Genomic DNA, 27,902 nt, shown 5'->3' with positions numbered 1-27,902 from the left:
AGTGTATCTCTCCCTGGCCAACCCTACTACACAGGAAATGAGTAATAATGCAGGTCTCCCACTCTTGCGTGCTCAGGGGCTGTCTCACCCACAGATCCTCCCAGGCTGCTCTCTGGAGACCTGCAGCTGGATAGGGGTGGAGTCAGTTCTCCTGCACTCAGGCCTTCAGGGCCAGCTCTCCATGATGCCCAGGTGAGGGGTGGGGTCAGTCTAAACAACCCTCAGTCCCAGGGTGGCAGCCCAGCCCAGAGGTGTCCACCTGGGCCTTTGATGATGACAGACTTCTGTTGCTGCAGAGCAGTGGACCCAGACATGGTCCCCAGTGGCAGACTGGCCAGAACCTCCTTAACCTCACTACCCTTGAGTCTCCAGTTCTGCCTCTCTCCATTGTGCCCACATTCTTCTGCTTCTCTTGCTCTTCCATTTCTCCATCACTCCCTTGCCACTCTCTTGCTCTTCTTAGGACCTGGGGTGTCTGTGTGTCTGGGGTCATCTCAGGGATGGTCTTAGGAGTGCTATGCACCGACTGTGCTACAGTACCTGGGAAGGGGTCATCTCAGGCACTGTCTGCCCCTCCATTCCCTGCAGGCCTATGCAATGCCCAAATGGTTGTGGTCTCAGGCTTCCTATCCAGGCCCCATGGCGCTCGTAATCTTCAAGGAATGTAGGATACTAATTACTCCAATGTTTACAGGTCAGAACATTGAGCTTAGACATAGCCTCTCTCCTGTCTGCCACCTACTGACACACATGTGACACGGCAGCCACACCTGCAATGCCTCTGCAGGTAGGTTGTAGTATTAATTTATATGCAAAAATGAACAACAACAACAACAACAAAGGAAACTGTCACCTTTTGTAATAGCATCTTGTCAATATAAAATTGTAATACTATGCCTTAACTATACTTTCTTTGGGGAAAAAAGTGTTCTGAAGAATGGGAATTTAAAGCAAGCCATAAAGGTTGTCAACATTGTCATGAAATTTTTCAGTTTAATTTTCCAGGCAGCCATCCAGATATTTGAGGATCAAAGTGGAGAGGCTGCAAGGAGAGAGGACAGGAGAGACTACTGAAGAACAGACGGCCTCAGCAAAAGTTGAAGCCGCAGGATTAAAGGGGTCAAGGAGAGAAGGTGAGGTCTGGTACCATGTGACAGGTTCACAACCCTGGAGAGATCCCAGAAGAGGCTCTTGGTGAAGCTGTAGCCCAGTAGGAGGCCAGACCCCAGCATTTTGGAGATGCCAATACCATGGGATGTCTACCAAAGACAGGAGCCTAGGTGACATCATGTGTGTGCTGCCGAGGGCAGACTTAGAAGTGACTGAGGTCCTTAGGAACCCAGAGGGCAGTGAGTGGGTCCAAGATATCAAGCACTGAACGTTTAACACAGATAAGCTTGGCTTGCCTTTGCCTTGATTTTTAACTCTGCCCTGATTCTACCTCCCACTGAAATAAGAATCTATGCAACACATTTTTTATTGGACTTTGAAATTTTAGAGAGGCTTTGAATATTTTAGAGAAACTTCGGATGTTTTAAAGAGACCAAACTTTTAAAGTGCTTATACTTTTAAGAACTGGGAAATTTGAAGTTTGGAATATTTCTATATTGTGCTCTTAGTATTAGTATGAGATCTTGGATATAAGCAAAAATGAAAGGGCTGTAGGTTAATAGTAATTCGGGAGCCACTCTGACAAGGAGTCAATTATGCTGCCTACTTTTTATGCCAACTTCGACATAAGCTAAAATCATTTTGAGAAAGAAAATCTCAGCTGATAAAATATTCCTTCAATATTCTCATGGTCAAGCATGGGGTACATTCTAGTGGTTAATGATTGATGCAGGAGGACCCAGCTCACTGTGGGTGGTGCCATCCCTTGGCTGGTGGTCCTGGGTGCTCTAAGAAACCAAAGAAAGCCATGGACAAGACACTGAAAAGCAATGCTTCTCCATGGCCTCTGCATCAGCTCCTGTCTCAGTATCCCTGCCCTGTATCAGCTCCTATCTCAGTATCCCTGCCCTGCATCAGCTCCTGTCTCAGTATCCCTGCCCTACATCAGCTCCTGTCTCAGTATCCTTGCCTCTGCATCAGCTACTATCTTAGTATCCCTGCCTCTGCATCAGCTCCTGTCTCACTATCCCTGCCCTGTTTGAGGCCCTGACCTGACTTCTCTCAGTGATGGGCTGTTAGCTGGAAGTGTAAGATGAAACACATTTAAAAAATATTTATCAATTTTAAGAAGAAAAAGATATACTAAAGGGAATTAAATTATTTTTTAATTTTTTCAATATAATTTTATGTCATTGTGATGTCAAGTAAGTCACTCATGTAATATTGTGCATTCTTTATATTGTGTCTTTCAAAACAATATAGATCATGCTTAATAATGTTGCATTATTCATTAAGAAAATGAGTTTTAAACTGTTTTTTTTCATTCATAAATGAAAAAAAATTGATTTTGGAATCCCCATTGGTAGTATTCTTTAAACACTATAAACTTATACTTATCTGAGTACATTTTTCTTAGTTCTGTTGTACTTAATTTTGGAACACACTCACAGAAACCTGAAAATTAGTGCCAAAGATTATTTTCACATATGAGAAGTAACAACTGTAGTTATACTCACCTGTGTGTGGTTTCTATGTAACACTGCACACACCAGTTTTATCCTCATGCTCATGTGTGTGTGGTTACTCTGTAATTCACACACCAGTGTTTTTGATGTTGATTTTTTCAGGGTTAGACTCACATTGTTTGTTTGGTTTTTTTTTCTTTCTTTCTTACTAATTGTAAGTCTTTCCCATGGGTCTTTAATTTTGAGGGTGTCTGGTTACTTGCTGATAGCATGCAAAGTTTTATAAACAGCAAGTAGTAACGGCCTAGCATATAATAGTTGTTGAGAACAATTACTTTATTTAATGAATGAATCAATTGAAAGGAGAAATGAGTGAGTTTTACTGATAAGGAATAGTTAAACTTTGTCTAGAGAAAAACAAATACTTTTTAAACAATATGAATACTATGTGGAGAGCCATGCTATGAGCAATCGCCATTATAAGATGGTGCTGGCTTCCGCTGTGCCTAACTAGTAAACAAGCCTTGTACGCAGGTGCGAGAGTGAACTCACTCCTAGTCACTGCCCATCTAGGGGCATAGTAATGGGGTGATGGGCGAGCAACCAATCAGGAGCTGACACGCCACATCAGGTGCTGAAACGCCATGGCTGAGGGCTATATAAGCAATGCCATTTTCTGGGGTCGGGGTCTTCCCTCCTGAAGAAGCAATAAAGCTTTTTGCTGCAGAAGATTCTAGTTGTCCGAGTGTGTTCTTGCCGGCGAGAACGATAGCTCGGGACAATACTAGAAAGGGATTTTCATGACAAAATATTTATATCATAATGAAAAAAATTACCTTATATATTTGGGATGTTAGAATTAAGAAATCACCAATTTGGTGACTTGGAAACAAAAAGTATATATTCTTTAAGGCTGTAGGTTGGCCATATAGAACCAGGCTCAGGTTCCAGCAAGGAATTTTTATTTACAGGGCAATAGCCATACTTCAATACTTCTAGAAAAATATATACATCATGAATAAAAAACTTCATCTTGAATTCTGCAACTACTAGGATTATAATAGAAGAATAAAAGAAAAGATGCTTGCTTGGTAGTAAACGATTACAAAGTAAGAAAGGAGTATAGTCAGGAACCATGCAATGTGTATTTCTCTTTTATAGTATTTAGTTCAGTGAGTATCAATGTTTTCTTTAATTTTATTTTTCCTTTTAAATTAACCTTGCTATTTGGCAGTTTCATACCCAGACACTAAATATCTCTCTCCACCCTCTCCCTCTCTTTTCTCCCTTCAAATCCTATCTCCTCCCTCCCATCATCACCAGTCCCTTCCCCAGAGTTATGACGTTAGCTGGTATGAGATAAACTGTGCTAAGGTCCTATGTGCCCCTTTCTTTGGAGGTGATAACCACAGCACCACACTGCCTGGGGCTAGGGGTGGGGTGGGTGAAGCTTCCTTCCTATACCTCCTTCCCAATGCATGCTGCTAAATGTTGTGACATTAGCAGTGGTCCTGTCCACCTGTTTGCAGATACCTTCCTGAGGGTACTCCTGAAAGGGGGAGAGTCAGAAGAGCCTACTCTAACATCTGGTCCAAGTTATTCTCTACTTATTAAGTGACTAATGCTATCCATGCTGGATTATTTCCCTTTTCTGCCTGCCCTTTTACCTCATGATTATTTTAATGTTATTCAGAAATATTAGGCTTTCCCATAAAATTGATTTCATTTGTTTGCTTGTTTTTTGTTGCTGCTATTTTTGTTTGTTTGTGAACATTGCCTTGTTAGTTACATAACCCAAGCTGGCCTCGAATTCACAGTTTTCCTAACTTTGCCCCCCTAGTGCTGGGGTAACTGGCATGCATGAACATTTTTCTTCCTTAAGAAAAGTTTGCTAGCATGCTTTACAACCATAAATTACAAGCATATTTCCATGAAAGGAATCTTTCCTCTATTTCTCAGCTATCATGAGGCCTTTTAACTCTTTGAATTTTTAGTTATCACTTAGCATGATAAATAAATTTATTATCAAATAATTAAAATATTCCCTTCCTCACTATGATAGCCCTGACAACAAATTGCAACACTAAGCTAATGGACAACAGAACCAAGTTTCTACAGCTAAACAAGGATATCTTGGTCCTCTCATTGCTCTGTATCACATTATTGTATGAGATAATAGTCTCACACTCATAATCAGACTCATAATCTGCAATCCTTGCATATGACAAACTATCTTAGTTAAGAATAATTTCAACTCTTAGGCATCACATATTAATAAGCCCACTGACTCTATTTCCAAGTGTCCCATTCAACATTTTTAGGCCTAGTCATTGCAACCAGATTGTGGTTTTAGATATTTGCAGCTTATTAACTTTGTTTTCAAGTCCAATATCTGTAAAACTTTACCTTTTATCATTTGCTTCTAGTGTTGGAAGCAGAAGTTATCATTTATATATACACTCTTTATGCTATCCGGACCAAAACTGCTAGTCCGTATTGATAAGACCATTTATAAAGACTACTGAAATTAATATACTTTAGAATAAAATGATTTTGAAAAAGTCAAAGTATACTTTTTTAATCCAATAAAAGACATGTTGCTGTAGTTAAATTAGACATAATGCTAATCAATATCATCTGGTCTGACTAGCTGGAGAATGGACATTGATTACATTAAGACCATAAAATAGAAAACGAGACAAACAAGCAAACAAAAGTATTTGTGTTAATCTGAAGGAGAAAAAACTCCTCTGTAAGAGTTGAGAGTACATCATATATACTATCATGTTCCTATGCAGTGATTGTCTCAGCTTGTTTTCTTGGAATTTACCTGTCTTCTCTGTCCACTAACAAAACTGAATCAACACAGCATTTGATGACAGGAGGTCTTTCATTTTGCTTGATCCTCTGTCCAAAGTACTTTGGCTTTTCTCCTCAATATATTCTCTTTAGCACTCCTTATTTCCTCAGTAGTATGAAAATGTCTAACTTTTTAATAATCAAGTTAAATATCTTCCTCTCTCTATGGCTTAGTACTTGGTTCATGGGTAAGCTAAAGAATTTAATGTGCTGCTTTATTTTGGTTGTTTTTAATTAATTATAAACAGTTTTATGTAAACAATTAACCTTTCTGAAAAGCATGTTGTCTTACTCATCCCAGAATTTTCAATTTGTGAACAGTGTTTGGCTTGTGTCGGATGCTCAATCCATCTTTAAACTCAATAGAATATCACCCTTCTAACCTCTAACTAGAATAGCTTTGTTAAAGCAAGAGATGAGTTTTTGGTTTCGAAAAAAAGTACTGGGATGGAACATTTCCTAAAAAAGCCTTAGTATTAAGATACTTATCTTGAATATAGCTTGAGTAAGACAGAAATTTTATCAACTGATAAGTAAATATTTTATCTGGTGAACTAAAGACACATTTAAAAGAATCTTATATTTAATTCTTCTTTAAGACATATAACTGCTCATTTGAGTGTGTCTAGTAGCACAAGCCTACACATTGGGAAAAGGTAAGAAGTTATCGTCAGGTGGGGAAATTAGAGTAAATGAGTGTGGCCTTTCATTTGTACTTAAAGTCTATTTTCAAAGTTTCTATTTTCTTATGGAATACCAAATATTTGAGACAATGCTTGAAGGAGAGAAAGACTGTACTGCAGGTGCTCAGCTAAGGAGAGTTACAAGGAGAGCATCATTCTCTGTAAAAAGTCTGTGAAAGTCTGTGAAAGGTCAGCCTGGTGATTAAGAGATTAATGAGAGAACTATTGACAAAAGCAGAAGGGAGTATATGCAGTCACAAAAACAGAAGCTTCAGTAGGCCTAGACTCAAGGTCTGCCTGGCACTCTATACGCTGCTTGTTTAAAAAACCAACCCTAGAAGTGGAATAAAGAAAGAGACTAGGTTCATAGATGTTTAGTTGATGACAATCTATGGCTGTATGCAGACAATCTATACAGACTGTATATCAGAATTTAAAACCAAATGTCTTTCCTTCAAAAGTTGGTGCTCTGCTGTCTTCATGAGGGAATAGATTTAAAAAGAAAAAAAAAAAGAATACATTGTCATTCGGTGTGAAGTTTATTAACTTGACCCCACAGAATTAACTAAATTGATGAGCAGGCTGGGGGGAATAAAGATACTGACCTGCACTTGTCAGCATGGTATCACACATTAAACCACTATCTAAAGTAATCATAGCATTGTTTAAAGTTACACAATCGTTGGGCAAACAGAAAACCCAAAATAAAACTTTACTAGATTTGTTTCAAAGCCGTTTCTGTAAACATCTTTATGTCACTGTGGCGTTCAGCCATGGAGTCTTCGAAGAAATCTTCATCAACTATGCCAGCAAGCAGAACCTCTCTCTCAGAATCACACCATCCTGACATCACAACGAACATCCCTTCTCAGCCCGCTATTCTTTTGGTATCTCAGGAATCATTCGTTGATTAGCTATTTATAAACAACCACACATCATACTATGTTACCAACAAGTGTAGTGACATCCAATCCTGAAGACCCTGTGTCTGTGAATGGACTGCACAGAGGCCTAATTACTGTATTGCACGTCTAAGTTGAATTACTAATTACTATGTTAAATCAAAAGTGTGAAGATGAGTAGATTCCCTTATGCATTTTCTCATAAATGTAATTAATCTAAATGTCAAGCATCCAATCTAAGCATAATAACAATGTCAAACTATTTAGACTGTGCATGCACATATCTGAAACTTGTCCCCACAAACCTACTTCGGTTTTTATAGGATCTGAAAAGTAATCATTGAAAATGAGTCATTTGATCCTGGATCGCTCTGAGACCAATCTGCACAGATCAGCTCGCAGACTGCAGAGGGTGAGCAAGCAGACTGCAGAAGCTACACAGCTTCTGGGACAGGACCTGTTTTGGGCTACAGACATCCAGGCACCTTCCCTGCCAGAGGAGAGGTGGTTGCCCAGGAGGTATCTGAAAGCCAGAGCAGGTGAGGGATCCATCTTGTCCCTGGGTCCCTCTGAGACCAATCTGCACAGGTCAGCAAGCAGACTGCAGAGGGTGAGCGAGTGGACTGCAGAAGTGACACAGCTTCTGGGACAGGCAGAAGCTACACAGCTTCTGGGACAGACCCCTGTTTCCCACTCCAGACATCAGGGAACCTTCCCTGCCAGAGGAGAGTTGACCACCTGCGATGGCTCTGACCTCCACTGACCTCCAGAGCAGGTGAGGGAGGCATCTTGTGTTCTGGGTCTCTCAGAGACCAGTCGGTGCAGGTGAGTGCACAGACTGCAGAGGCAACACATCTTCTGGGACAGGCCCTGTTTCTGGTCTTCATCTTCATCCAGGAGGCAGGTCTGAATGCCAGACCTCTGTGCACCTTCCCTGCAAGAGGAGTGCTTGCCTGAAGAGAGTACGCTGACCACTGAGACTCAGAAGAGAGCTGGAATCCCAGGATTGCTGACAGAGGCTAACAGAATCACATGAGGAACAGGCTCCAGCCAGAGAAAACTATAACAACTAACACCAGAGATTACCAGATGGCAAAAGGCAAACCTAAGAATCTTACCAACAGAAACCAAGACTGCTCACCATCATCAAAACCCAGCACTCCCACCTCAGCCAGTCCTGGATACCCCAACACACCCAAAAAGCAAGATTTGGATTCAAAATGATATCTCATGATGCTGGTAGACGACTTTGAGAACGGCATTATAACTCACTTAAAGAAATACAGAAGAACACAGCTAAACAGGAAGAAGTACTTAAAGAATCACAGGAAAACACTGCTAAACAGGTAGAAGTCCTTAAAGAGGAAACACAAAAATCCCTTAAAGAATTACAGGAAAACACAACCAAACAGGTGATGGAATTGAACAAAACCATTCAAGACCTAAAAAGGGAAGTAGACACAATAAAGAAAACCCAAAAGGAGACAACTCCAGAGATAGAGACCCTAGGAAAGAAATCAGGAAACATAGATGTGAGCATCAGCAACAGAATACAAGAGATGGAAGAGAGAATCTCAGGTGCAGAAGATTCCATAGAGAACATCGGCACAACAATCAAAGAAAATGCAAAATGCAAGAAGATCCTAACTCAAAATATCCAGGAAATCCAGGACACAATGAGAAGACCAAACCTACGGATAATAAGAGTAGATGAGAATGAAGATTTTCAACTTAAAGGGCCAGCAAATATCTTCAACAAAATTATAGAAAACTTCCCAAACATAAAGAAAGAGATGCCCATGAACATACAAGAAACTTACAGAACTCCAAATAGACTGGACCAGAAAAGAAATTCCTCCTGGCACATAATAATCAGAACAACAAATGCACTAAATAAAGATAGAATATTAAAAGCAGTAAGGGAAAAGGTAAAGGCAGGCCTATTAGAATTATACCAGACTTCTCACCAGGGACTATGAAAGCCAGAAGATACTGGACAGATGTTATGCAGATCCTAAGAGAACACAAATGCCAGCCCAGGCAACTATACCGAGCAAACTTTCAATTACCATAGATGGAGAAACCAAAGTATTCCATGATAAAACCAAATTCACACAATATCTCTCCACAAATCCAGCCCTTCAAAGGATAATAAAGGGAAAACACCAACACAAGGACAGAAACTACACCCTAGAAAAAGCAAGAAAGTAATCCTTCAACAAACCTAAAAAAGGACAGCTGCAAGAACAGAATCTCAACTTTAAAAACAAAAATAACAGGAAGCAACAATTACTTTTCTTTTATTTCTCTTAACATCAATGGACTCAATTCCCCAATAAAAAGACATAGACTAACAGACTGGCTACACAAACAGGACCCAACATTTTATTGCTTACAGGAAACTAACCTCAGGGAAAAAGACAGATACTAGCTCAGAATGAAAGGCTGGAAAACAATTTTCCAAGCAAATAGTCCGAAGAAACAAGCTGGAGTAGCCATTCTAATATGTAATAAAATTGACTTTCAACCCAAAGTTATAAAAAAGAAGAGGGGTACTTCATACTCATCAAAGGTAAAATCTACCAAGATGAATTCTGAAGTCTGAATAACTATGCTCCAAATGCAAGAGCAGTCACATTCATTAAAGAAACTTTAGTAAAGCTCAAAGCACACATTGCACCTCACACAATAATAGTGGGAGACTTCAACGCCCCACTCTCACCAATGGACAGATACTGGAAACAGAAGCTACACAGAGACATATGGACACTAACAGATGTTATGAAACAAATGGATTTAATAGATATCTACAGAACATTTTATACTAAAACAAAAGGAGTGGATGAGAATGAAGATTTTCAACTCAAAGGATCACCAAATATCGTCAACAAAATTATAGAAGAAAACTTCCCAAATCTAAAGAAAGAGATGTCCGTGAACATACAAGAAGCCTACAAAACTCCAAATAGACTGGACCAGAAAAGAAATTCCTCCCAAGACATAATAATCAGAACAAAAAATGCACTAAATAAAGATAGAATACTAAAAGCAGTAAGAGAAAAAGGTCACGTAACATATAAAGGCAAGCCTATCAGGATTACACCAGATTTTTCACCAGAGACTATGAAAGCTAGAAGATCCTGGACAGATGTTATACAGACACTAAAAGAACACAAATTCCAGCCCAGGCTACTATACCCAGCCAAATTCTCAATTACCATAGATGGAGAAACCAAAGTATTCCACGACAAAACCAAATTCACACATTATCTTTCCACGAATCCAGCCCTTCAAAGGATAATAACAGAAAAGAAACAATACAAGGATGGGAACCACACCCTAGAAAAAGCAAGAAGGTTATCCCTCAACAAACCTAAAAGAAGACAGCCACAAGAACAGAATGCCAACTTTAACAACAAAAATAACAGGAAGCAACAATTACTTTTCCTTAATATCTCTTAATATCAATGGACTCAACTCCCCGATAAAAAGACATAGATAACAAACTGGCTACACAAACAAGACCTAACATTTTGCTGCTTACAGGAAACTCATCTCAGAGAAAAAGATACACACTACCTCAGAATGAAAGGTTGGAAAACAATTTTCCAAGCAAATGGTATGAAGAAACAAGCTGGAGTACCCATTCTAATATCTAATAAAATTGACTTCCAACCCAAAATCATCAAAAAAGACAAGGAGGGGCACTTCATACTCATCAAAGGTAAAATCCTCCAAGAGGAACTATCAATTTTGAATATCTATGCTCCAAATATAAGGGCAGCCACATTCATTAAAGAAACTTTAGTAAAGCTCAAAGCACACATTGCACCTCACACAATAATAGTGGGAGACTTCAACACACCACTTTCACCAATGGACAGATCATGGAAACAGAAACTAAACAGGGACACAGTGAAACTAACAGAAGTTATGAAACAAATGGATCTGACAGATATCTACAGAACATTTTATCCTAAAACAAAAGGATATACCTTCTTCTCAGTACCTCATGGTACTGTCTCCAAAATTGACCACATAATTGGTCACAAAACAAGCCTCAACAGATACAAAAATATTGAAATTGTCCCATGCATCCTATCAGATCACCATGGACTAAGGCTGATCTTCAATAACAAAATAAATAATAGAAAGCCAACATCCATGTGGAAACTGGACAACACTCTACTCAATGATACCTTGGTCAAGGAAGAAATAAGGAAAGAAATTAAAAACTTTTGGAGTTTAATGAAAATGAAGCCACAAAATACCCAAACTTATGGGCAACAATGAAGGGAGTCCAAAGAGGAAAACTTATAGCCCTGAGTGCCTCCAAAAAGAAACTAGAGAGAGCATAGACTAGCAGCCTGACAACACACCTAGAAGCTCTAGAACTAAAGGAAGCAAATTCACCCAAGAGGAGTAGACAGCAGGAAATAATCAAACTCAGGCCTGAAAACAAACAAGTGGAAACAAAAAGAACTATTCAAAGAATCAACCAAACCAGAAGATTGTTCTTTGAGAAAATCTACAAGATAGATAAACCCTCAGCCATACTAACTAGAGGGCACAGGGACCGTATTCTAATTAACAAAATCAGAAATGAAAAAGGACACATAACAACAGAACCTGAGGAAATCCAAAACATCATCAGATCCTACTACAAAAGGCTATACTCAACAAAACTGGAGAACCTGGATGAAATGAACAACTTCCTAGACAGATAACAGGTAATAAAGTTAAATCAGGATCAGATTAACGACTAAACAGTCCCATTTCCCCTAAAGAAATAGAAGCAGTCATCAATAATCTCCCAACCAAAAAAACACAGGACCAGATGGGTTTAGTGCAGAGTTCTATCAGACCTTCAAAGATCTAAATCCAACTCTCCTCAAACTATTCCACAAAACAGAAACAGAAGGTACTCTACCCAATTCATTTTATGAAGCCACAATTACTCTGATACCTAAACCACAGAAAGACCCAACAAAGGTAGAGAACTTCAGACCAATTTCCCTTATGAATATCAATGCAAAAATACTCAATAAAATTCTCACAAACCGAATCCAAGAACACATCAAAAGGATCATCTATCCTGACCAAGTATGTTTCATTCCAGGGATGCAGGGATGGTTCAATATACGGAAATCCATCAACGCAATCCAGTATATAAACAAACTCAAAGACAAAAACCACATGATCATCTCGTTAGATGCTGAGAAAGCATTTGACAAAATCCAACACCCATTGATGATAAAAGTCTTGGAAAGGTCAGGAATTCAAGGCCCATACCTAAACATAATAAAAGCAATCTACAGCAAACCAGTAGCCAACATCAAAGTAAAAGGAAAGAAGTTGGAAGCAATCCCACTAAAATCAGGGACTACACAATGCTGCCCACTTTCTCCCTACCTATTCAATATAGTACTTGATGTCCTAGCCAGAGCAATTCGACAACAAAAGGAGATCAAGGTGATACAAATTGGAAAGGAAGAAGTCAAATATCACTTTTTGCAGATGATATGATAGTATATATAAGTGATCCTAAAAATTCCACCAGAGAACTCCTAAACTGATAAACAGCTTCAGTGCAGTAACTGGATATAAAATTAACTCAAAAAAGTCAATGGCCTTTCTCTACAGAAAGGATAAACAAGATGAGAAAGAAATTAGGGAAACAACACCCTTTACAATAGTCACAAAAAATATAAAATACCTTGGTGTGACTCTAACTAAGGAAGTTAAAGATACGTATGACAAGATCTTCAAGTCTCTGAAGGAAGAAATTGAATATCTCAGAAGATGGAAAGATCTCCCGTGCACATGGATTGTCAAGATTAATATAGTAAAACTGGCTATCTTGCCAAAAGCAATCTACAGACTCAATGCAATTCCCATCAAAATTCTAACCCAATTCATCACTGAGTTACAAAGGGCAATTTGCAAATTCATCTAGAATAACAAAAAACGTAGGATAGCAAAAACTATTCTCAACAATAGAAGAACCTCTGGGGGAATCACTATGCCTGACCTCAGGCTGTACTACAGAGCAATTGTGATTAAAAAAAAAAACAAAAACAAAAACAAAAAAAAACCTGCATGGTACTGGTACAGCGACAGACAGGTAGATCAATGGAATAGAATTGAAGACCCATAAATGAATCCACATACTTATGGTCACTTGATATTTGACAAGGGAGCTAAAACCATCCAGTGGGAAAAAAGACAGCATTTTCAACAAATGGTGCTGGCACAACTGGCAGTTATCATGTAGAAAAATGTGAATTGATCCATTCTTATCTCTTTGTACAAAGCTCAAGTCTAAGTGGATCAAAGAACTACACATAAAACCAGAGACCTGAAACCAGAGGAAAAAGTGGGGGAAAAGCCTCAAAGATATGGGCACTGGGGGAAAATTCCTAAACAGAACACCAATGGCTTGTGCTGTAAGATCAAGAATTGACAAATGGGACCTCATGAAATTGCAAAGCTTCTGTAAGGCAAAAGACACTGTCAATAAGACAAAAAGACCACCAACAGATTGGGAAAGGATTTTTACCAATCCTAAATCTGATAGGGGACTAATATCCAATATATACAAAGATCTCAAGAACCTGGACTCCAGAAATTCAAATAACCCCATTAAAAATGGGGTACAGAGCTAAACAAAGAATTCTCAAGTGGGGAATACCGAAGGACTGAGAAGCACCTGAAAAAATGTTCAACATCCTTAATCATCAGGGAAATACAAATCAACACAATCTTGAGATTCCACCTCACACCAGTCAGAATGGCTAAGATCAAAAATTCAGGTGACAGCAGATGCTGGCGAGGATGTGGAGAAAGAGGAACACTCCTCCATTGCTGGTGGGATTGCAAGCTTGTACAACCACTCTGGAAATCAGTCTGGCGGTTCCTCAGAAAATTGGACATAGTACTACAGGAAGATCCAGCAATACCTCTGCTGGGCATATACCCAGAAGATGCTCCAACATGTAATAAGGACACATGCTCCACCATGTTCATATCAGCCTTATTTATAATAGCCAGAAGCTGGAAAGAACCCAGATGTCCCTCAACAGAAGAACGGATACAGAAAATGTGGTACATTTACACAATGGAGCACTACTCAGCTATTAAAAACAATGACAGGGAAATGCCAGGGCCAAGAAATGGGAGTGGGTGGGTAGGGGAGCAGGGCGGGGGCAGGGTATAGAGAACTTTTGGGATCCCATTTGAAATGGAAATAAAGAAAATATCTAATAAAAAGAAAATGAGTCATTTTCACAAAGGATGTTGAACAATCCAAGAACATAATGACCAAGTCTATCCATTCCAGCTTGGCCCAAAATAATGAAGAAAGAGATAATGCAAACCATCACACTGCATTCCTCCATACCTCTAAAGAAACAGCGTGTGGGTAAGCATATTTCCGGTCAGCAAATCAAGCAAACTGTCATAGCCAACAACAGGTGTCTGGAGCAGATCTTTTAGGGTGTAGTTATTAAATACATTCTACCTGAGTTGACAGATGCTGGACAAACATATCAAGTGGTGGTTTTCACTAGTCAATATCTTGATGGTACAAGTATCTTCCCCTACAGAGTCATTTCCACACAGCCGGCATGTCTGTAATCATCCTGCCCTTCAGTCTGTGCACATTCTTAGTCTGCTTCATTCCTATGGCTTCAAATTTTCTCATATCAGCGACTTTTATTGTACATAAAGAATATCTTTCAAAATAATTGGATGGGCAAGATTCAGTTGATAACTGATGTATGTATGCTAGTGGTTGTATAAAAGCAGTTCTAGGCAAACATAGATTATGTCATGGAAACTGCCTGGCACAAAAGACGACAACCTCTCCCAACCCTTCCTGTCAGAATCAGCTTTCTATTATGTCCCCCAGAAGGACCCAACTGATATACACAATTCCATTATTTTAAAAAATATTTAATTTATGGTGACCTAGGTAGATATTGCCATGTTGTTCTTTTTGCCACTTTATTTTCTAATATTCTCACTTATACATTTCATGCAATTATTTTTCCTATAAAGTCCTGATTGTAGGAACTGCTATATCAAAAATTACTCACAGTTGAGTTTGTATAAAAACGGATAACTATTCAAACTATGATGTGAGCGTTCATTTGGCATTACAGCATCATTGTTAGTACTGTTAACTTATTAAAGTGGTAGTTGTATTCAGAATGCTTAAGCAGCATAGTACATAATGCATATCGACATATCTTAGTTTACATCTCTTACATCTCCATTATCGGTTCATTTTCTTACCACTGCACAAAATCATCCTAAAGGATATGTGGATTTCTTATTTGACTCATCTGATGAGACCATGAACATGTCACATAGTCTGGACACAGTCATGCTGCAAGACTAGATGGGTGCAACCTGAGTATAGGAGTCCTGCCTGCATGACTTGGGGTCTTGGAAATGTCACTTTTCTATAGTCACTGTGACTGCTTTATTATAAAAAATAATACTGTGAGTTGAACATATCAATAGTCCCTTTGGCTTGAGGGTATTTGAATACTTATGTTTATAGCTTGTTGTATAATATATAAAATTCAATGCAGAAAAACTTTGATCATTTTAGTAATTTCTTATTCTAAGTATTATTGTTCATAGCCTAATAACTCCACCAGTCTGTGGGCTGAGTGAAGGCCCAAGGTTTACAGAGAAGAGTTGCTTGACGGGGCTCTGGACTCACTGTCTAAATGTACACAGATAAAACTGTAATTTGTTCATGAAGACATGTAAGCGAAAGATTTATGGAGAAATAAGATATGATATACTTGTAATAATTTTAGATGAAGTGGGTTTTTTTTTATATATCTTGAGTGATGTAGACTAAAATAATTAAATACAACTCTTTCCCTGGAGGTTGGTAGAATGAGGTGATCTGCCACTGATTGATATAATCAGTCCTTGAACAGCTGAAGGACTGTAGCTAAGGAGGACCATCAAAGTATACTGTGAAGGTTGCGGGCCCAGAAACTCCTTATTACATAATCAAGAACTGTAAAGTAGTTTCACTCAATAAAGTTTACTTAATAATGCCTATGGTTCTTGTAGCAGTTGCTTAGTGGAACATGAAAGACATAAAGTACTTCTTTTTATTTATTTATTTTTTTTAATTTTTTTTAATTTTTAATATTTTTATTACATATTTTCCTCAATTACATTTCCAATGCTATCCCAAAAGTCCCCCATAGCGCCCCCCACTTCCCTACCCACCTATTCCCATTCTTTTGGCTCTGGCATTCCCCTATATTGGGGCATATAAAGTTTGCAAGTCCAATGGGCCTCTCTTTCCAGTGATGGCCGACATATGCAGCTAGAGACAAGAGCTCCGGGGTTCTCGTTAGTTCATCATATTGTTCCAACTATAGGGTTGCAGATCCCTTTAGCTCCTTGGGTACTTTCTCTAGCTTCTCCATTGAGAGCCCTGTGATACATCCAATAGCTTACTGTGAGCATCCACTCCTGTGTTTTCTAGACCCAGCATCGTCTCACAGGAGACAGCTATATTTGGGTTCTTTCAGCAAAATCTTGCTAGTGTATGCAATGGTGTCAGCATTTAGAAGCTGATTATGGGATGGATCCCCGGATACGGTAGTCTCTGAGTGGTCCATCCATTCATCACAGCTACGAACTTTGTCTCTGTAACTCCTTCCCTGGGTGTTTTGTTCCCAATTCTAAGAAGGGGCACAGTGTCCACACTTTGGTCTTCATTCTTCTTGAGTTTCATGCGTTTAGCAAATTGTATCTTATATCTTGGGTATCCTAAGTTTTGGGCTAATATCCACTTATCAGTGAATACATATTGTGTGAGTTCCTTTGTGATTGTGTTACCTCACTCAAGATGATGCCCTCCAGGTCCATCCATTTGGCTATGAATTTCATAAATTCATTCTTTTTAATAGCTGAGTAGTACTCCATTGTGTAAATGTACCATAATTTCTGTATCCATTCCTCTGTTGAGGGACATCTGGGTTCTTTCCAGCTTCTGGCTATTATAAATAGGGCTGCTATGAACATATTGGAGCATGGGTCCTTCTTACTGGTTGGGACATCTTCTAGATATATGCCCAGGAGAGGTATTGCTGGATACTCCGGTAGTACTATGTCCAATTTTCTGAGGAACCGCCAGACTGCTTTCGAGAGTGGTTGTACAAGCTTGCAATCCCACCAACAATGGAGGAGTGTTCCTCTTTCTCCACATCCTCGCCAGCATCTGCTGTCACCTGAATTTTTGATCTTAGCCATTCTGACTGGTGTGAGGTGGAATCTCAGGGTTGTTTTGATTTGCATTTCCCTGATGATTAAGGATGTTGAACATTTTTTCAGGAGCTTCTCTGCCATTCGGTATTCCTCAGGTGAGAATTCTTTGTTTAGTTCTGAGCCCCATTTTTAATGGGGTTATTTGACTTTCTGGAGTCCACCTTCTTGAGTTCTTTATATATATTGGATATTAGTCCCTTATCTGATTTAGGATAGGTAAAGATCCTTTCCCAATCTGGTGGTGGTTTTTTTTGTCTTATTGATGGTGTCTTTTGCCTTGCAGAAGCTTTGCAGTTTCATGAGGTCCCACTTGTCAATTCTCGATCTTACAGCACAAGCCATTGCTGTTCTATTCAGGAATTTTTCCCCTGTGCCCATATCTTCAAGGCTTTTCCCCACTTTCTCCTCTATAAGTTTCAGTATCTCTGGTTTTATGTGAAGTTCCTTGATCCACTTAGACTTGACCTTAGTACAAGGAGATAGGAATGGATCGATTCGCATTCTTCTACATGTTAACAACCAGTTGTGCCAGCACCATTTGTTGAAAATGCTGTCTTTCTTCCACTGGATGTTTTTAGCTCCCTTGTCGAAGATCAAGTGACTGTAGGTGTGTGGGTTCATTTCTGGGTCTTCAATTCTATTCCATTGGTCTATTTGTCTGTCACTATACCAGTACCACGCAGTTTTTATCACAATTGCTCTGTAGTAAAGCTTTGGTCCGGCATGGTGATTCCACCAGAGGTTCTTTTATCCTTGAGAAGAGTTTTTGCTATCCTAGGATTTTTGTTATTCCAGATGAATTTGCAGATTGCACTTTCTAATTCGTTGAAGAATTGAGTTGGAATTTTGATGGGGATTGCATTGAATCTGTAGATTGCTTTTGGCAAGATAGCCATTTTTACAATGTTGATCCTGCCAATCCATGAGCATGGGAGATCTTTCCATCTTTTGAGATCTTCTATAATTTCATTCTTCAGAGACTTGAAGTTTTTATTATACAGATCTTTCACTTCCTTAGAGTCACACCAAGATATTTTATATTATTTGTGACTATTGAGAAGGGTGTTGTTTCCCTAATTTCTTTCTCAGCCTGTTTATTCTTTGTGTAGAGAAAGGCCATTGATTTGTTTGAGTTAATTTTATATCCAGCTACTTCACCGAAGCTGTTTATCAGGTTTAGGAGTTCTCTGGTGGAATTTTTAGGGTCACTTATATATACTATCATATCATCTGCAAAAAGTGATATTTTGACTTCATCTTTTCCAATTTGTATCCCTTTGATCTCCTTTTGTTGTCGAATTGCTCTGGCTAGGACTTCAAGTACAATGTTGAATAGGTATGGAGAAAGTGGACAGCCTTGTCTAGTCCCTGATTTTAGAGGGATTACTTCAAGCTTCTCACCATTTAATTTGATGGTGGCTACTGGTTTGCTATAGATTGCTTTTATCATGTTTAGGTATGGGCCTTGAATTCCTGATCTTTCCAAGACTTTTATCATGAATGGGTGTTGTATCTTCTCAAATGCTTTTTCCGTATCTAACGAGATGACCATGTGGTTTTTGTCTTTGAGTTTGTTTATATACTGGATTACGTTGATGGATTTCCGTATATTGAACCATCCCTGCATCCCTGGATGAAACCTACTTGGTCAGGATGGATGATTGTTTTGATGTGTTCTTGGATTCGGTTAGCAAGAACTTTATTGAGGATTTTTGCATCAATATTCATAAGGGATATTGGTCTGAAGTTTTCTATCTTTGTTGGGTCTTTTTGTGGTTTAGGTATCAGAGTAATTGTGGCTTCATAGAATGAGTTGGGTAGAGTACCTTCTGTTTCTATTTTGTGGAATAGTTTGTGAAGAACTGGGATTAGATCTTCTTTGAAGGCATAATAGAACTCTGCACTAAACCCATCTGGTCCTGGGCTTTTTTTGGTCGGGAGACTATTAATGACTGTTTCTATTTCTTTGGGGGATATAGGGCTGTTTAGATCATTAACCTGATCTTGATTCAACTTTGGTACCTGGTATCTGTCTAGGAACTTCTCCATTTCATCCAGGTTCTCCAGTTTTGTTGAGTATAGCCTTTGGTAGAAGGATCTGATGGTGTTTTTGATGTCTTCAGGATCTGTTGTTATGTCTCCTTTTTCATTTCTGATTTTGTTAATTAGGATGCTTTCCCTGTGCCCTCTAGTGAGTCTGGCTAAGGGTTTATCTATCTTGTTGATTTTCTCAAAGAATCAGCTCCTTGATTGGTTGATTCTTTGAATAGTTCTTCTTGTTTCCACTTGATTGATTTCGCCCCTGAGTTTGATTATTTCCTGCTGTCTACTCCTCTTGGGTGAATTTGCTTCCTTTTGTTCTAGTGCTTTTAGGTGTGTTGTCAAGCTGCTAATGTGTACTCTCTCTAGTTTCTTTTTGGAGGCACTCAGAGATATGAGTTTTCCACTTAGAAATGCTTTCATTGCATCCCATAAGTTTGTGTATGTTGTGGGTTCATTTTCAGTGAACTTAAAAAAGTCCTTAATTTCTTTCTTTATTCCTTCCTTGACCAAGGGATCATTGAGAAGAGTGTTGTTCAGTTTCCACGTGAAGGTTGGCTTTCTATTATTTATTTTGTTATTGAAGATCAGCCTTAGTCCATGGTGATCTGATAGGATGCATGGGACAATTTCAATATTTTTGTATCTGTTGAGGCCTGTTTTGTGACCAATTATGTGTTCAATTTTGGAGAAGGTACCATGAGGTGCTGAGAAGAAGGTATATCCTTTTGTTTTAGGATAGAATGTTCTGTAGATATCTGCCAGATCCATTTGATTCATAACTTCTGTTAGTTTCACTGTGTCCCTGTTTAGTTTCTGTTTCCATGATCTGTCCATTGGTGAAAGTGGTGTGTTGAAGTCTCCCACTATTATTGTATGAGGTGCAATGTGTGCTTTGAGATTTACTAAAGTTTCTTTAATGAAAGTGGCTGCCTTTGTATTTGGAGCATAGATATTCAGGATTGATAGTTCCTCTTGGAGGATTTTACCTTTGATGAGTATGAAGTGCCCCTCCCTGTTTTTTGTTTTTTGTTTTTTTTTTTTGATGACTTTGGGTTGGAAGTCAATCTTATCAGATATTAGAATGGCTACTCCAGCTTGTTTCTTCATACCATTGGCTTGGAAAATTGTTTTCCAGCCTTTCATTCTGAGGTAGTGTCTATCATTTTTCTCTGAGATGAGTTTCCTGTAAGCAGCAAAATGTTGGGTCTTGTTTGTGTAGCCAGTTTGTTAGTCTATGTCTTTTTATTGGGGAGTTGAGTCCATTGATATTAAGCGATATTAAGGAAAAGTAATTGTTGTTTCCTGTTATTTTTGTTGTTAAAGTTGGCATTCTGTTCTTGTGGATGTCTTCTTTTAGGTTTGTTGAGGGATTACCTTCTTGTTTCTAGGGCGTGGTTCCTGTTCTTGTATTGGTTTTTTCCTGTTATTATCCTTTGAAGGGCTGGATTCGTGGAGAGATAATGTGTGAATTTGGTTTTGTTGTGGAATACTTTGGTTTCTCCATCTATGTTGAGAGTTTGGCTGGGTATAGTAGCCTGGGCTGGAATTTGTGTTCTTTTAGTGTCTGTATAACATCTGTCCAGGATCTTCTGGCTTTCATAGTCTCTGGTGAAAAATCTGGTGTAATTCTGATAGGCTTGCCTTTATATGTTACTTGGCCTTTTTCTCTTACTGCTTTTAGTATTCTATCTTTATTTAGTGCATTTGTTGTTCTGATTATTATGTGTCGGGAGGTATTTCTTTTCTGGTCCAGTCTATTTGGGGTTCTGTAGGCTTCTTGTATGTTCATGGGCATCTCTTTCTTTAGATTTGGGAAGTTTTCTTCTATAATTTTGTTGAAGATGTTTGCTGGTCCTTTGAGTTGAAAATCTTCATTCTCATCCACTCCTATTATCCGTAGGTTTGGTCTTCTCATTGTGTCCTGTATTTCTTGGATGTTTTGAGTTAGGATCTCTTTGCGTTTTACATTTTCCTGATTGCTGTGCTGATGTTCTCTATGGAATCTTCTGCACCTGAGATTCTCTCTTCCATCTCTTGTATTCTGTTGCTGATTCTGGTATCTATGGTTCCAGATTTCTTTCCTAGCGTTTCTATCTCCAGTGTTGCCTCATTTTGGGTTTTCTTTATTGTGTCTTCTTCCCTTTTTAGGTCTAGTATGGTTTTGTTCATTACCATCATCTGTTTGGATGTGTTTTCCTGTTTTTCTTTAAGGGCTTCTACCTGTTTGATTGTGTTATCCTGTTTTTCTTTAAGGACTTGTAACTCTTTAGCCATGTTCTCCTGTAATTCTTTAAGTGAGTTATTAAAGTCCTTCTTGATGTCCTCTACCATCATCATGAGATATGCTTTTAGATCCGTGTCTAGCTTTTCCGGTGTGTTGGGGTGCCCTGGACTGGGCGAAGTGGGAGTGCTGGGTTCTGATGATGGTGAGAGGTCTTGGTTTCTGTAAGATTATTATGTTTACCTTTCGCCATCTGGTAATCTCTGGGGTTAGTTGTTATCGTTGTCACTGTTTAAAGAATGGAGCAGACTCTGTGTTCCACTCACCCGAAGTCTCAAAATCCTGTGGCGGGGGTCGTGGGTAGCTGGCGGGTGTCAGCACCGGATGAAGCTTGTGGCCCTACTCAGGCAGGATTTCTGCCTCCCCAACCAAAGCAGTCTCAGTTCCCATGCGATTGGACTGGAGCAGAAGCTGTGTTCCACCAGAAGTCTCAAGATCCTGTGTTGGGTGTCGTGGGTAGCTGGCGGGTGTCAGCCGGCCCTGTGCTCTAGCTACCCCGGTGCTGGTCAGGCCGGAAGAGGCCTGTGGCCCTACTCAGGCCGGTTTTCTGCTTCCCTAACTAATGCAGTCTCAGGTCCTGCGCGCAATTGGATTGGAGCAGAAGCTGTGTTCCATTCACCAGAAGTCTTAAGATCCTGTGGCGGGTGTTGTGGGTAGCTGGCCAGTGTCAGCCGACCCTGAGCCCTAGCTACCCCGGTGCTGTTCTGACCGGAAGAGGCTTGTGGCCCTACTCAGGCCGGATTTCTGCCTCCCCAACCAAAGCAGTCTCAGGGCCCGCGTGATTGGACTGGAGCAGAAGCTGTGTTCCACTCACCAGAAGTCTCAAAATCCTGTGGTGGGTTTCATGGGTAGCTGGCGGGTGTCAGCCGACCCTGCGCTCTAGCTACTCCGGTGCTGGTCAGGCTGGAAGAGGCCTGTGGCCCTACTCAGGCCGGTTTTCTGCTTCCCTAACTAATGCAGTCTCAGGTCCCACCGACATAAAGTACTTCTAAGATACTGTTGAGCTGAGATACTGTCAGCTTCCTAACCTTGCAGATACACATACTTAAACATTATAATAGTCTCAGAGCTTGGCTCTTTAAATCTGAGCTCTAATAACCCAAGATACTTTTGTTATAAATAAACACATTAATTATAAAAAGTAAATGCATTGGCGTTTACATTTATGTCAGTCTACTTCCACATGACTGTGTGCCTAGCCAATGAACAAAAATGTTTGTCAAATATACCCTTAGAGAGCCACTCACTGGCTCTACATTCTCCTCTCTGACAGTCTGTAGTCTTCTAAGCCTAAGGCAGAGTTCACAATGTCTAGATAACTAAGTTCTGTGTTGCTAAATGTCAGCATCTTTCTTTTTCCAGTATTAGTTAAAATATGTTGGCTATAGAAATAGCAAGACAAATTAATGTAATAAAAATAGTTTATCAAGAAAGCATGTCATTAAAATATGCATAAAATTTAACACACTTTACCATTGATAAAAATCTGTAATATAATGTGGTATTTAAAATATAGTTAGCAGGTAGACATTTATTTATTTTTTGTAGTATACATGTGTGTTTGTGTATCTATATGTGTATTTGTGGAGGCCAAATGTCAGTACCAGGTGTCTTCTCTTGCTCTCCACTGTATTTTTTTAACTTGCCCTTATTTATTTTATGATGTGATGGGGAAGGCAGAGCATGCCATGGTTCCATGGATTTCACAGGAACTTGTGAGAGTCAGGTTTGGCGTTTAATAGTCAGGGGTCTGAGTATTGAACTCAGGTCATAAGACAGCCACAAGCACCTTCGACTGTGGAGTCAGCCCCGTGGGCCTCCACCTGACTTGAGACTGTGCCTCTCATGGAGCCTAGAACTCACAGATTGGCCAAACTATCTACACTACTTGTTTCTAAGATACCCATGTCTGTTCCCTGCTCACAGTACTGGCATTGGAAACATTTGCTTCTCCACTCAGCTTGTCACAGAAGCTGGGGATCAGAAGTCAGGTGATCATGCTTGCACCGTAGGGGCTTCATGGATGGAGCCACACCCCCAGCCCTAGCAGTTAACATTTCGATATAACAATGAGTAAAAGGGAGACTTGGGGCTGTAATTAACCATGCTGATTTACAATGTTTTGGTACAAATGTATCCAAAGGTGTCTCCCACATATTGACCTTAAGATCCTATTTAGCATCCACAATAGTGTCTGGGTTTGGTAACCGTATATGGGATGGATTCCCAGGTGGGACAGTCACTGGATGGCCTTTCCTGAGAGGCTCTGTCAGTGCCTGACAAATATAGAAGTGGATGCTCACAACCATCTATTGGACTGAGCACAGGGTCAATGGAGGAGCTAGAGAAAGGACCCAAGGAGCTGAAGGGGTCTGCAGCTCCATAGGAGGAACAACAATATGAACCAACCAGTACCCCCAGAGCTCCCAGGGACTAAACCACCAACCAAAGAGGTACTCAGGACTCCAGCTGCATATTTAGCAGAGGATGCCCATGTGGGACATCAATGAGAGGAGAGGTCTTTGGTCTCGTGAAGGCTCTGTGCCCCAGTGTAGGGGAATGCCAGGACAGGGAATTGGGAGTAGGTAGGTTAGTGAGCAGGGGGAGGGGGATAGGATGGAGATGGTTGGAGGGGAAATAAGGAAAGGGGATAACATTTGAAATGTAAATAAAGAAAATATCTAGTAAAAAAAATCCTATTTTGTCCTTCTGATCAGATACTGTTTCAAAACATTGCAACTTCACACAGTGTTTTAACAACACGTGTAAGCAATGTTTTCACAACACTTTAAAACTTGAACCAACTCTTTGAATCTCAAGACTTGTAACCACATTCAGAAGGAGACACATTACCAGCAATTGTTAGTATTTAATCTTTCAATAAAGGGGAAGGGGGAAAGTGAAGAGGCAGGAGGGAAATGAAGGAAAATAGGATGGGAAATGGGAACAAAACAAAACGTCACCTAAATTACATCAGCATTGTCTCCCCTGCCTTCCGGAGATAGCCAGCCTTCCAGCAGATTCATAATGCATGCTGCTCCAGCACCTTACTTGGCCATCGTTCTTCTCCATGACCCACATCAAACCAGAGCCATCTTCTTTAATCACAGCACCTGTGATGTGCAGCAGATCAAGGGCTCCTTTTCAACACCCGTGCTGTACTTTCAAGTCTCTGCTCTGCTGCAGGCATGGGCTGTTTGTCATCTCTGTTAAATACAGGGTACTAGGGGGACCTCCTTATCACTCACAGCAATGCACCAGGACACTGTCTTTCAGGAATTCTTTGTGTTTTCAATCACCCCTTAAAACTTACACAATCACAATCTGCTTAGTAGCCTTGAAAGTAAAGCCATTTTCTATAGAAGTCAATGTCAAGCTTCTATGGGAGGAAATTTAACACAAATGGGAGATTTATCACATAAAAATTGAGAGGTAATGAAATATATACTTTTTAAAAATTTTTATTGGGTACTTTCCTCATTTACATTTCCAATGCTATCCCAAAAGTCCCCCACCTGCTCCCCCACCCACTCCCTCACCCACCCACTCCCACTTCTTGGCCCTGGCATTCCTCTGTACTGAGGCATATAAAGTTTGCACGATCAAGGGGCCTCTCTTTCCACTGGTGGCTGGCTAGGCCATCTTCTGATACATATGCAGCTAGAGACACGAGCTTCAGGGAGTACTGGTTAGTTCATATTGTTGTTCCACCTATAGGGTTGCAGATCCCTTTAGCTCCTTGGATACTTTCTCTAGGTCCTCCATTGGGGGCCCTGTGATCCATCCAATAGCTGACTGTGAGCATCCACTTCTGTGTTTGCTAGGCCCTGGCCTAGTCTTACAAGAGTCAACTATATCAGGGTCCTTGCAGCAAACGCTTGCTAGTGTATGCAATGGTGTCTGCATTTGGAGGCTGATTATGGGATGGATCCCCAGATATGGTAGTCTCTACATGGTCCATCCTTTTGTCTCAGCTCCAAACTTTGTCTCTGTAACTCCTTCCATGGGTGTTTTGTTCCCAATTCTAAGAAGGGGCAAAGTGTCCACACTTTGGTCTTCACACTTCTTGAGTTTCATGTGCTTTATATCTTGGGTATTCTAAGTTTCTGGGCTAATATCCACTTATCAGTGAGTACATATCATGTGAGTTCTTTTGTGATTGGGTTACCTCACTCAGGATGATGCCTTCCAGGTCAACCATTTGCCTAGGAATTTCATAAATTAATTCTTTTTAATAGATGAGTAGTGCTCCATTGTGTAAATGTAGCACATTTTCTGGAAATACGTATCTTCTTTAATATAAATGGCAAACGTGTACAAACTACAGCTTTGAATAACATAGCCCAATTCCAGTTATTACAAACCAACGACAATCTATAAAACACACTGAAGAAAATGGATCAGATGTGTTCTTGCCTGTATTTCTACACCAAAGGGAAAAGGATGAGCAGGGCAGAGTCATGGGAGTTATAAACTGAGGAGATGCAAGCTTTACCAACATTTGTCTCTCCAACCATGCATGGTTTGCCCAAGCACTACCTGGCTTTGGCCGAGGTGGCTGAACTGTGAAATGCAGCCAGCTGCAGAGCATGGCCTCCTAATGAGTCAAGGATGATGATGTCTGAGGAAAAGGTGGCTTCCACACTTTTCCAAACCTGAGCTCCAATTCTAGCCTTCAGGGTTCAGTCTCCAGAAGCAGTCTACATGGTTTCAGTGTGGATGACGGGGCTGCATTTCTACATTTCTCAACACCCTGCTTTTCTGGAATATAGGCATGTCTGTAGAATGTCAAACCTAAAATCCCATGCAGCAAGCCCATGGTCTCTTGGATAATCCTAGTCAGGCTTGGGGGATCTCGGGAAGCAACAAAACAGTGACAATGGCAAAATGTCATAAAGGGAAGGAACTTGTGAGACATGAGGGGCAACAGAGGGGTGATGTGATGTTATAATTTAATACACATGATCTAGATGTTATAATTTAATACACATAATGTATAATAACAGCATATGTGAATGAAGTGATTATAGATTTTGGAAAACAATATTAAATAGTAGTAACCCATTTTATCCCCGTATATGAATTCAACTGAAATAAAGACAATAGATTTTTTTTTTTACTCCCCAAACTATAATCATAGGGCACAAAATAATTTCTAAGTTACAAATGTTTTAATTCTCTAACAAGCTTATTACAAATTTGTAATTCATACATTGGAGCTGACTTTTTCAGAAACAAAGTGAGCTAGTCTGTGCAGCTGATTACGATTTAGGCTCTGCTTTCAGTTAACTGGGAAGACAGGAAGGGAATCGGTATGGCCAGGCCACAGGGGTGGCTCTGTAGTTAAGAGCACTTGATGCACCTGCAGAAGACCTGAGTCCAAACTTTTCAGAATGTCACTGTCATGAAGGAGTTTTAATTTTTCATTGACTCATTTAGTTCAGTTGTGGAACAGTCATCAAATATGTTCCCTGAAAGCCAGGTACATCCACCTAAATACATTTGTAATAGAGAATCTTCTGTTGGGATAGCGGCTCGTATGGGCAGGAAAGATGAAATTCATTCTGGTTTCTTGGGCAGGCCCTACCCAGCTGAGGGGCAGTATCAATGCATGATGTCTTAACTCTTCCTTTCACTGACTTTGGGGACTTACCATAGCAGGTCCTCAAAACATTCAAAGAAAATTCTCTCAATGGTGTTCAAGTACCAGTCCAAAAAAAAAAATGTCATTTTGACTTGAATTCAGCTTCCTACTAATGTCCTGACCCAGGTGTGACCTGGATTTAATAAAACATTAACTTTGTTCTCTATATAAATAAACTAGTGGCTGAACAGGTGTATGGTGTTATGGGCACCACCAGAATTATCAGAGTGTAACACAGAAAAAATAAACAGAACACGTATGCTAAAGGGCACATGTAGATTTCTGTTGTAGATTGTGTATAGTGTTAAATGTCAGGTAAGTCTTATGTAGTTATTAAATATAATGGGTCCCTCGCATGGAACCTGATTTTTCCATCATTCCCCTATGTCCCCACATTTACTGAAAAGTTTAAAAGTCTGCGTAGTTATAGAGACAGAAGGTATTGAGAAGTAGGATAGAGAAGGGGCAAAAACTGTTGCTAAATGGAGACTATCCAGTTCCTTTTCATTTCTTTTGCTGAAATGACAGAATGACAGAGATCACTGAGAACATTTATTACTGACAGGTGTAACTTCACCCCTGCTTGAAAGGCCATGACTTTAAAAGGAG

General features: G+C 39.8%; 1 protein-coding gene and 1 non-coding gene across 5 annotated transcripts in view; both read right to left on the bottom strand.

Annotated features, from left to right (window-relative positions):
• The window catches only part of Cfap299 (cilia and flagella associated protein 299), a 544,932-nt gene that overhangs the window by 291,063 nt on the left and 225,967 nt on the right, over nucleotides 1-27,902 (bottom strand). The window lies entirely within an intron of this gene.
• Nucleotides 662-792, bottom strand: LOC115031200 (small nucleolar RNA SNORA17). The gene has a single exon (XR_003836819.1). It is a non-coding gene; the product is annotated as a small nucleolar RNA SNORA17 (small nucleolar RNA).

This window comes from Mus caroli, unplaced genomic scaffold, assembly GCF_978045245.1.
Source record: "Mus caroli unplaced genomic scaffold, Mus_caroli_1 scaffold_4, whole genome shotgun sequence".
In the NCBI taxonomy this organism is placed as follows: domain Eukaryota; kingdom Metazoa; phylum Chordata; class Mammalia; order Rodentia; family Muridae; genus Mus; species Mus caroli.
Note: the sequence above shows the minus strand (reverse complement) of the source record. Positions and strands in the feature narration are given on the sequence as shown.